General features: G+C 41.2%; 1 protein-coding gene across 1 annotated transcript in view; it reads right to left on the bottom strand.

The window, feature by feature from the left end:
• The window catches only part of sulf2a (sulfatase 2a), a 44,054-nt gene extending 37,068 nt beyond the window's left edge, over positions 1-6,986 (bottom strand). Inside the window, exons 1-2 of the mRNA XM_008320534.3 lie at positions 6,842-6,986; positions 6,641-6,749 (exon numbers count right to left, since the gene is read on the bottom strand). The gene's annotated coding sequence lies outside the window, so the exon portion shown is untranslated. The remainder of the gene's footprint in view (positions 1-6,640; positions 6,750-6,841) is intronic.
• Positions 6,987-11,568: the final 4,582 nt, after the last annotated feature.

Raw genomic sequence — 11,568 nt, 5'->3', positions numbered from 1 at the left:
ATTTTGTAGCAGTAGCTTCGTCCCACTCTTCCTCCTTTTTATTCCTTTTTTTGGTTTCTATTCTAGTGAATTTTTATTTTATGACACTCCATTTCCCCTCTTCCTCCCAGTGTCTTATTGCTTGCTGTCAGTTCTCCTCAGTTTGCTCCTGTCGCTCTCTGCCCTCTCTATTTTTGCTTTTCTCATTTTTCTCCTGCTTTTCCTCCAGGCTCTTTTCCCATGAGCCAATTCAAGTTTAAACACTGAATAGTCGTCTTCATGGAGACCAGAGGCTGCTCCCAATGAATGGAATGAAGTGAAATTGTTGCAGTGTCCTTATTCAAACAGCTAACGTGTGTGTGTTTAAAAGAATTAAAAATATACATATATACAGTACATATATATATATATATATTTATATATATATATACGTATATATATACAGTGGGGCATCAACATACGATCTCCCTGAAATACGAGTTTTCCAAGTTACAAGTAAGCAACTTTTGCAAGATTTCTGAGGAAACACCCAGTTACGAGTGTTCAACCGAGCTCCATTTTTCCACTGGACTCTGTCCTGCTCACTGTCCATCGCTGGGTCATTTTACCCATTTTTATAACACTATAACTCTAATTGAATTAATTATCGTATATTAATTATAGTACATTTCTGGGGACGGAACGAATAATTGGTTTTTAGTTATTTTTAATGGGGAAAGTGCAATAGACAAACGAGTGCTGCTGTGGAACGGAGTAAACTCACTGTATTTGGACCAATTCTTAAAATCTGGACGAAATCTGGTCTGTTTGGTCCAACCAGCCTGGTACAGTGGTGAACACATCAGACGTTTTCTGGGTCTCATCTTAATGACGTCCTGGACATACGTCGTTTCGTAGTTACGTCGCCATCTCCCACAGACGTACAACGTTAAAACAAATTTCACACCACAGTAATTAATGAGCAGAGCAGACAAACATGTCATCACATGGCGCTTTACACTGAAGACGTCTGTGTTTACATTTGCTAGTAATATTGTTTTTACGTATTAGATTATGATGTCACCACTGTGTTAGGTGTTTGCATTATGATGTCACCACTGTGTTAGCGTAGGTCAGTGACACAGGTACTGATGTACAGTATGTGAGTTCTGACTTAAGGTGGAAACTGAACCTACTAATCATATGGTAGTGCCCCTCCAACAGCCATGAACCCGACGGAGACCTCGGTGCTTCTCACAGTTACAGTTATTACAACAGAACAGCTGTTGCTGAACTTCTTCTGAACTTCTTCCCCCATTTCTCCTTTCACTCTCCCTTTCACCACTTTCTCCCTGACCACGCCTCTGTACCGCCCCCTCCCACACTCACGTACAGTTTACTCCTGCATGACAACATCATGACTATCACACTGTATGAAGATCACTGATCACATGACATCATGAGGGAGTCAGTTGTGTCAGGTATGGAGTGTGCAAGGAAGGACATTAGTCATAACCACCTCTGGTACGTGGTACACCGCAGTACTTTTACAGTATTATCGAGTACTATCTGCTCTATTTCATTTCAGGAGCTTCTGCTACAGGATGTAACAGCACATACACATCCATCACAGGGGGCGCAGCTGCACACTTTCAATTAAGAATTTAGTATTTGCTGGTTGTGTGATATGATTTTTGTTAAGTCTGTAGAGAATAATGGGGGTCATTGTAATGTCCCAACAGGAGTCGGTGCTGTGTCCATGTGAGACAGTCGGACAAGGCAGCTTTGACCATCTGTTGAAGTCTTAGAGTTTCACCTATTCACAGTCTCATAAAGGCAGAGGCACAGAGGAGTGTGGGAGAAAGGAATGGGAGGGATTGAAGGATCAATCTCAGCAGAGCAGGGCTGGGGAGGCAGGGCCTTACTTATGCACACACACACACACACACACACACTGTTGTCCCAGGACTGTGAGGTGAGCTGCTGTGGGCATACCATAGTGCTGCATTCTGTCAGCTCCAGGGAGTTGTTTTGCACTGCAAAAAAAAAAAAAAAAAACTCCGCTCAGCCCCTGAATAACAGTGGGGATATCTCTAGTTCTCTAGTGTCACTTCCCGTCCCTGACCAGGATAAAGACTGCATCGGATGGTGGAGGGAGGGGGCATCCATCACTGTCCGTGCCTACACTCCTGTGATGGATGTTGCTGTTTATCCCTCTTTGCAGGTTATTTAGATGCAGTCACAGAAGGGGATATTAGTGATGGAGAACCAACGCAGCCACTTTCCTCTTTTTCAACCCAATCCAATCAATAACCTGCTTATCTCTTATCTGCATTTTCAGGCTAATTCATCGTGGATACTTGAGGCAATGCGATGTAAGCAGGATTTATTCTTTACCTCTGCTCTGTGTTTTCAATTACGGTGCCTGCAATGGATCATCTTTCTGACAGAAAAGGGCTGCATGGTGTTTGCGACATTGCCAAGAGTGGAAATTGTTTCTGAAAAAATTGAATCAGTATTTTCCTGTCCTCTGTCCTCCACAGTTGGGGATTAAAATAATTGCTTTAGATGCAATTTAACACCACCCCTGGGAAATAAGGCCGATTTGGACAGTGTGGACCAGCCTTTTTTATAATCACATGTGAAAATATGATTGATTTCACCCACATATTAATATTACATGATGTCTGAGACTCTGGGACTGTTGGCATTCCGTAAAAGAGCCATGTAGCTATTCCGACATGGTGAATTATACACAACGCCCAGGAGACAGATGTGTTTTTTCTTAGCGATGCTGACATGTCAACAGGCCTGTGACACCACTTTAGCACATGCTTTATTAATGTTTACTTGCTGTCTCCCTCTCTCACACAGCTGGGCTGTTAACCATGCTGCCTTTAGATCTACTGATTCATGCTTCATCAAAACTTTGTTTAAGCTGTTATCCACAACATTCAAACTAGTTAGCCATAATATCTATAAATATCTCTGGTTAAATTCTCGTTGTGTGCTGACGTGTCACTGGGCAAGGCACTTGTTGAAATAGAAGCTAAGGTTGCCAAAGGAGTGACTGTGATCATCAACCAAGGATCTCAGACGTTAGAAAAGTCGCTACTGATTTGGATCAACGAAAAGCAGTTGGCCGACGACAGTATTTCAGAGACAATAGTTTGTGGGAAAGCGAAGCAAACAATCACACAATACCGTTTTTATATTTGTAAAAAAGTGCATCTTGTTATCAACTCAAAAGAAAAACATCCCAAATTCACTTGCACTTTGAAGTATTTTAAATTTAAAAAACCCAAGTCATGAGCTCTGGGAAGTCATTTCACGTCTCTTCACTTCACATCTTTTTTTCATTCGCCGCATGAATCAAAAATGAAGTGGTATTGCCTTGTGTTCCTCTTTTGCATGATTATGCTGAGGCATGCAGCTGCATAAATAAGGGTGAATGATTTCCATTCAGAAGACAGCTCCCTGTCTAGATCCTGTCCTTTTTTGCGAGTGTGCAGTTACATATTAATTCCTTCTTTTTGTCATTTCGTGTGATAAACAAATCCTGGCAGCTGACGATTGCAGCGCTCGGTGAAAATGAGGTATGAGCCCTGCTCTTATTGTTCTCCTGGTCCACACCAGTTGATTCATGGCTGACAACCCTTCATTGCTACTCCTAACACACACTGACACACAAATGGGGAGAATGCAGCAAAACATTACGCTTGCTCCATTATATAGAGAGAGAAAAAATGATTAAAAAAACACAGAAAAAAAACCCAAAAAAACAAGAAACAAAAAGATGCTGCACCCCCCCAAAAAACAAGAAACAAAAAGATGCTGCAGAACATCCGTGTGTTGCCAGAAGAGTAGCAGAGAGGCGTTGTGAGATTTTGGCATCAGTGGTGAGGAGCAAATTACTGCTGTCGTCAAATGGGCCATAAACCTCTCTGCACATCTGGACAAATATGGAAAGATAAACCTGTTCAACATTACTTTATCAAACAATTCTTTCTTCAAAAATCTCTTGACTGGGAAGGTTAACAGGGTAAGAGCTCATGATGGCACGGTGTATCCATGAGGTCCATGGTGTAGTGGTTATCACACCTTACACACAGAAGGTCCTGGGTTCAAGTCCCAGAGGAAACACACACCTAATGAACAAATCCACGTCCTGATAACGTCATCATGTCTATGGAAACCGTCAATATTATGCAGGAATGTAGCCACAACTAAATCAACAAACCCACACAGCACAACTCAACCACAGCTTTGACATAATGTATACCAAAAACAACACAATACAATTACAATCTAGTTTAAAATACAAAAGACATTTTATTCACCAAAACTTCAGATTATTTGTCCTCAAAGTCCATCCTCCTCTCTTTCTTTAGGGAGAGTGTGTGCGAGCTGGGCTACGCTACACTTCACCATAGCTAAGGGACACTTAAAAACCATTTATAAAAGTGAACTTGCTGATGCTCTGAATGTGTCTATCATAATAAGACAATAAAAAAAACCTGATTGAGAAAGCCATGCCTCGATCCAGTGAGGTTTCATTTGCTCTCTGCTGTAGGCCTTTCACTCCCTAATGTGTGAAGAGGGGCCTGAATTATAAATCAAGGGTCTTTTAACAACTTTGAAGATTAGAGCGCTGTGGTGTTTGGTGTCCTTATTAATTAATTATACCAGAGTGGACCTGGCCTGTTGATTTGAAGGCCTTTTGTGTCTGCACACAAACACTGACTGGCTCAGTTTATACCTGCCATTAATATTCCTCTCCACATGCATCTCAAGTGGCCATTTGTGAGTGAACCAACGTGTAGTAGCTACATCACTGAGCAAAGACTAACTGTTGTGAGTGCATTTGGATCAGTGTGTGGATAAGAAGTTAATTTTTTTTTTATCATTTTAAATCTAAAAATAAAGCAGAAGAAACAGGGAAAAAAGAGAATGAACACACAGTGATTACGATATTTGTTACGTGTCCTTTGGGACATGGACAGACAGGTGGACTCAAAAGACGATACCTGAGAGAGTCAGGTAAGTAACAAAGTCTTTCTCAAGGTTAGGGGCAGTGATGAAGGGAACTGTTGACCTCATTGGTGTCTTGGCTCGTCAGCTCCAGACAGTCCACACACACCAGTGTTTCCAAACTTTTTTGAGCCACGGCACATATATATCATCAGGAAATACCCCACTGCACACCACAAAAACAAAAAATCTCACAAAAGATATATGCAATGGAATATATTTATCTTCTAATTTAAATGACCTTCTGATTGACTAAATTCTTTAATAGCCATCTGCTGCCACCTAGCGGAAGACGATTTAATTGCTCTGCCTGTCACTCATTGACGAACAAAGAAAACAAAATAGTTGAAATAAATAAATTAGTATAGTTAGTAGTTATAGTTAATACTTTTGGGACCAATTAAGTGACACAGGATAATTTTCCATGGCACATCTAATGATCTCTCACAGCACACCTAGTGTTTGGGAATCACTGCTCCACACACACACACACACTAAAACACAAGCCCAAAAAATAAAATACACACACGCAAAGTCCAACAATACAAAACCCACAGATATCGATATTGTGAGGCAAAACTAAGAATCACGTGTCACTGCAAAGCGATGAAGTGCAACATCATCAAGTTGCCCATTGGTTGGTGCATGTCATTCTGAATTAACAAAGAAAGTGATGGTCACGCGTTATCTGACATGGCTGCCACAGTTCTTGAATATATTTTTCTTCTCGCCGCAAACATTGTTGAATGTAGTATCGATGTAACACAATATGTGGTATGCAGTTTCTGAAAGAATATCTACACAGAATATTATATATTTATGAAAAACACTATTTATGATACATGAAGATGATGACGTCATTGGAACAGAGCAGATGTGTGTGGTCAAGGTATAGCTACGTATACGTGTGAGGACATTCATTATGGGAACATTTTTCAGGTCCCCGTTGAGAAAGATTTACTTTGGTGTTAGGAGTGGAATTAGGATTAGGATTAGCCATACTGTACTCACATGGTGTGTATGTGTGTGAGTTAACCACACACATGCACTATCACAGAAACAAAGGGAGTATTTGATGACAGAAACCAGACTAGAGCTGAATGCTTTGCTCAAAAGATTAGAGGAACATGTTCCCGGACATTTCATCTATAATTTATTGAGTCTATTGAGTCACCAAACACTGCTCACAGTCTGTCAATATCAAACACTAAGAATGAGGCTAAATTACTGTCCTGTCTTAGTTACACAAACAATTCATTTAAACGTCTGTGAAACCACACAGCTCTCTGCTCTTTTCTTCTTACAAAGAAAAATACACACTGAGATAAAAAAAAAAAACTATTCCCTGCTGCATATGAAAATGTAGAAAAGAGGAAAGAGGGAAATTATTTTTCGGCAAAGTTACTGATAAACAGGCTATCGACAAACCATAAGGGCTGTAAACTGTTTTTCCTGTTAATAAGCCTGCTTTTTTTATTAATAAAAGTAAATTATTTGTCATTATTGTCAGGTCTGTCTGTTTCAACTTCCTGTTTTGTCTGATGGGTGGAGTTAGTGTCATCACACTCACCGGTGTCTCTGTCGTTAGTCCCACTCCTGTCAACTGGTGTCCTGGATATATATGTATATGTATATGTATATATATACTTACTCTGTCCTTGTGGAATCATTGTCTTGTTTGTGTTGTTCTGTTCGTTGGTCAGTTTGTGTGCGTTGTGCCACGTTTTGGAGTTCATAGTTTTGGAGTTTGGAGTTCATGCCTTGTGAAAAAGAGAGTTTTGTTGGTTTTCACGTTGTAAATAAACCTGCTGTACCCGAATAGAGTCTCCTTTGTGCTGTATTTGGGTCCTACCTGCTTCCTAACATGAATATCCGTAACAGAATGTTCCCGCCGGTACCGGACCCAGCGGACTGGCGGGCTCTCATATCCCAGTCAACCTGGCCCTGCTAATAGTTCTGAGACAAAATCATGTACGTCACTCGTTGCTCACATTTAGGAAAGTATGATTGGCTGAAAACTTCACATGGAAACAGATGCCTTCAGGGTTCACAAAGAAATTCTGGCAAACAGGTACGGTATGCCTTTACTGAACGGGGAAATCATGGTATATTTGTCTTTTTTTTTTAGGTTATTGATTGCACATCGCCCAGATGGTCAAATTATCGTAAAAAAACCCGATAATTATCGTACACCTGGCAACACTGGCCCGAGAATTATCGTACACCTGGCAACACTGGCCTATATGGGAAGTGAGGCGTTACGTATATATGACAGCTGAGTTACCAGAAGAGTAGAAGAATATAATATAATAGTATACCAGTTTTACTAATAACGACTATTATACCAACAATAGTGTTATGACACCAACGTATCATATGTGTTATTAAATACATGGTCTTTAAACATAATTAATTTAAGGTCTACAACATACCGGCGGTACAGAGAAAGTGAGACACCAACTTAAAACTGGAAAGAAGCTTTGACAACTTCTACTGTATCGTACCACAAGATGGCAGCATTCACCACCTAAGACTCTTCGGTTTAAACCAAGATATAAAATGATCTGTGGGAGTGACCCTCAACTGTGTTGTAGTGTCAATGTCTGTTTGCATGCATGAACAAACACGAGTTGGGGGAGAGATGGGGGCGAAAAGTAATCCAGTCAGTCATTCGTTGGGCCCCGGGCTGTGCTAGTTAATTAGTCAAAGGGCTGGGGCCACTAACAGACCAGCAGTGGCTACAACAGCAGCAGCCTTGGCCCACAGCAGTCCTGATGATGTGAAACAGCTGGAGGGAAGAACTTCTCTCTGCAGACAGAGACTCTTCAAAGAGCTCATCCCAGGCCATCTGGTCTGGACCTGTATCTGATGTGACCTAAGCTAATTTCCCTTCTTTCACAATGTGTTCAAACTGCAAGTGTGTTTGTTCATTAAAAGGTCAGTGTGTGCAGGAGTGTGTGTGTGTGTGTATGAAGTAGCTACAAGAGAGGAAGAGCAGAGCCCAAAAAATGATAACCACAGGAATTTTAAACTGATAACTTGAATGCAACATAATAGCCTGGAAATATGTACTGTAATTGTTAGCCACTTAAAAAAGATCACATATATTGGTATGGTATAAGATGCTAGATTTAACATATATTTTTAAAAGGCAAATATTGACGTCTGTGAAATGTTTGTACCTGTGTGAAATATGTGTGTGGCCGTAAAGAGTGGTTTGATTTAACATCGAAGGTTATTAGAAAATCCATACAGACTGATGGTGATGGGTTATTTCCTATTACCCAGCATTCAAGTGTGTCACCGCACAATAATTACTCTGAGCCTGATTGTTTCTCAGCTGGCACACACACACACACACGTGTGTACGTTGTGGGCAGGCACCACCAATTCAGACAACAGCTTAACAACAATGCAACAGTAATTGTTTGTGCCTCACTGTCTCTCTGGAGAGGGGGGGTTGACCCCATCACTTCCTGAAACACAAACACACATGCACATATAGATGCACATGGTATTGGCACACACATTAACACACAGTGTATACCCCCCGCCCCTCCTCACACACACACACACACACACTCAGACTGCTGTTTTGTGGAGATCAGAAGCCCAGCTCGGAGGCCCCACACCTGGGCATGTTTGCAGAGGAAGCAGGCCTTGGGCGGGCTGCGCTCCATGCGCCTGTCAACTGGCTCCACCAAGTCTGGCCAGCTGTGCTCCTGGCTTGGCCTCGCACTGTGGGGGCTGTGCAGCTGGGAAAGGCATGTTTCCCAAAAGAGGGGGAAAAAAAAGAAAAGACAGAAAGGGAAGAGGAGGAGGGAGGAAGGACACAGAGGAGGAGTAGGAAAGAGCTTTAGGTTATTTCAAGCTCATTACACATTTATCCCTCTTTTTCAACATTCCCTTAGATTGAAAACAATATGTTGAGGCCCAGATTAGTTTATACCTCAGGAGAGATTAAAAACATTCCACTTCATAAAGCTCGATAAAGCCACAAAAATAAGGATCTTTGCATGAAATGTTTTTCAGGTTGAATAGGTGAGAAAAAAAAAACACGGCTTCACAGTTAATGGTCATGAGATAAATAAGATGATAAAGTTAATACAGACAAATCATTTTAGCACATTTAGTCACTACATCAAGAAATGTTTTTATCTTTAACCAAAAGGTTAATGACAAACTAGAGGAAATCAGATAACTGGGATGGTAAAAAAAATACGTTAACTAAACTTCAGCATGGAAAAGTAAAACATTAGCAGAAAATAGGCAATAAATAGCTGAAAGAAACAAAAACCAAAAATAATGTTAAGGTTTATACAATTATAAGAAAGAAATGACTCCATTTGACTTTGGAGGAGACGACAAATAAAACCCTGACAGTAGGACAGAACTTGTTTCAGGTGTCACCTCTTCCTGATGCGTGTACTCGGTTGGTACCATGTGGAGCCCCACAGGACTGTGAGTTTAGCATCAGTTAGTGGAGGAGCTGGTGCTGTTTCCTTCTGTCACTCAGCACACCAGGAAAGAGGCGGCCCAGGGTCAAAGAAGCACAGAGACGTAGATTGTTGTCAAACCCTTTCCAACCTTCTAGTCATAGGTCTCTGTCCATAGTATGGATGTAGGTGTGTACCCTACATCAACAATACTACAAATACTGTATATGTACTGTATATGTACTGTATATGTACTGTATATGTACTGTATATGTGTGTGGCTTGCACCGTGCAACTTAAGCTGACAATTCATTTGACATTTTGCCTGTTCATATACACAAAGGGGAAAGTGCAAGCTGTCCTGAGCCGTGTGACTTTAATGCTTTAATTTGATTGGTCAAAAACAATTTGCAAAATAAAAAGCAGAAAATCAGATTCTACTCATCTACAGATGTTTCAGCGTAATCACCTGACCACTAACGTTGCATTGTGACATTAATTAAGGTCCACAAAGTAAAATAGGTGAACATTCAATAGCCACTCCAGCTATTTATTTAAAAATAAAAAGACTCCTCAGCAATGTGAGAGCAGCCATGGAAAACACACTATGACCATTTATCCTCTGCACAATGGACAGAGCTTGCTGACACACACACACACACACACACACACGTGAACGGTGTTTCTGCTGGTGAAAAGACCCTCTCACAGTTGTCTCTCTGTGAGGGTCTGAAGGTGCCACACTGGCTCTTACAGCCCGGAGCCTTTGGCTGCTCCTGCTGCTGCCACCTTCAGCTGTGGCCTGACCCTGGACCTGTGGCCCTGCTGCTGCCACCAGGAAACCATGCACACGGTCATGGGACATTACAACAAGGAAGTGACATAAGGAGATGGTATTGATGTGACATAAAGTTGGAGGGACGGTGTTTATACAATAACCTGACAGATCGGTTCTTGCTTGGTCATTAATGATTGGTTGATTTAATGTTACAGACCTGAAAAATGTATAGTTTGCTGAATTTTCCACCTGTTTCCTGTTCATAGTTAACACTAATTCAACCATTAATGTTACAGACGTATGTTGTTTATTCACTGAAATATGTATAGTTGCTGAATTTTACACCTGTTTCCTGTTCATAGTTAACACTTTTTTATAAATGAGAAGAAACTTTTTTGTTATTCAACTTCTTTAGGTCAGACAATGACAGTGGTTATGTCCAATTTTGACATCTGACCTCGATGAACACCACACACTCCTTTGACGTTTCAACGCACTTCTCTACCATCACTTCTGATGCAAAATTGCAAAACCTGTAGTAATCCTCCTGGACATGAATCAAAACTGTGGCACACTGACCTGACCCTCTGGTCTCAGCCTCATTTGAAGCACTCTTTGTTTTGCTGTCATTTGTTCATTGGCTAATCAACTTCATGATTTATTATCCTTTTCTCAGCTCAAACATCTCTTCGACTGAACCTCCTCTCTGGTTTTCTTCTTGGCTTGGAATATCTATGTCTACTTTCTTGTTCATGTTTTTTTTTTTGCTTCCTCGTTCCCATGAATATAGCCCTGTAGTTCCTCATTCCACCATCAAGACTTTGGCTTCTTCCTTTGCCTCTAAGGCCTTGTTTACATGGCGACGATATGGTTTGGGATCCCGGAGCTAAAGCTAATTTGGTCTTGCCTTTAGATGAAAACAGAGTGTCCCAGGTCCCAGAGTGGAGTACACACTCAGGGTTTGCATCTCAGTGTGTCTACATGCATTACACTGAAGTACATTTTGAAAAGTTCTAGTTGAGGCTTTAGTCTGCCTTCTTAGAAGATGATACGTCTGTGTGGGACCGTTCAGGCTCTGCTAAGTAAAAACAAAAATAAGGCCCAGCGTTGTTGAGTAAATGGTGCAGAACAGACTTCCAGGGAGATTTTTCAAAAATCCTGACGTGTGCAAAAACCAAAGAATTATCTTCGCAGCTGTCCGTACATCAGGAGGTATTTTCCGGAGAGTGCAGGCTGCCTACGGCCTGATCACAGAAGCAGTACAGGAAGTCCAACAAAAAGAAAAGGAAGTGAACACCAGGCTCCAGGAAGTCAGTTTTTGCAGCTTTGGCTCCACAAAGTCTGGAACTCTAAGGAGGGCGGGGG

The sequence above is a fragment of the Cynoglossus semilaevis genome, chromosome 11 (assembly GCF_000523025.1).
Source record: "Cynoglossus semilaevis isolate Cse_v1.0 chromosome 11, Cse_v1.0, whole genome shotgun sequence".
In the NCBI taxonomy this organism is placed as follows: domain Eukaryota; kingdom Metazoa; phylum Chordata; class Actinopteri; order Pleuronectiformes; family Cynoglossidae; genus Cynoglossus; species Cynoglossus semilaevis.
Note: the sequence above shows the minus strand (reverse complement) of the source record. Positions and strands in the feature narration are given on the sequence as shown.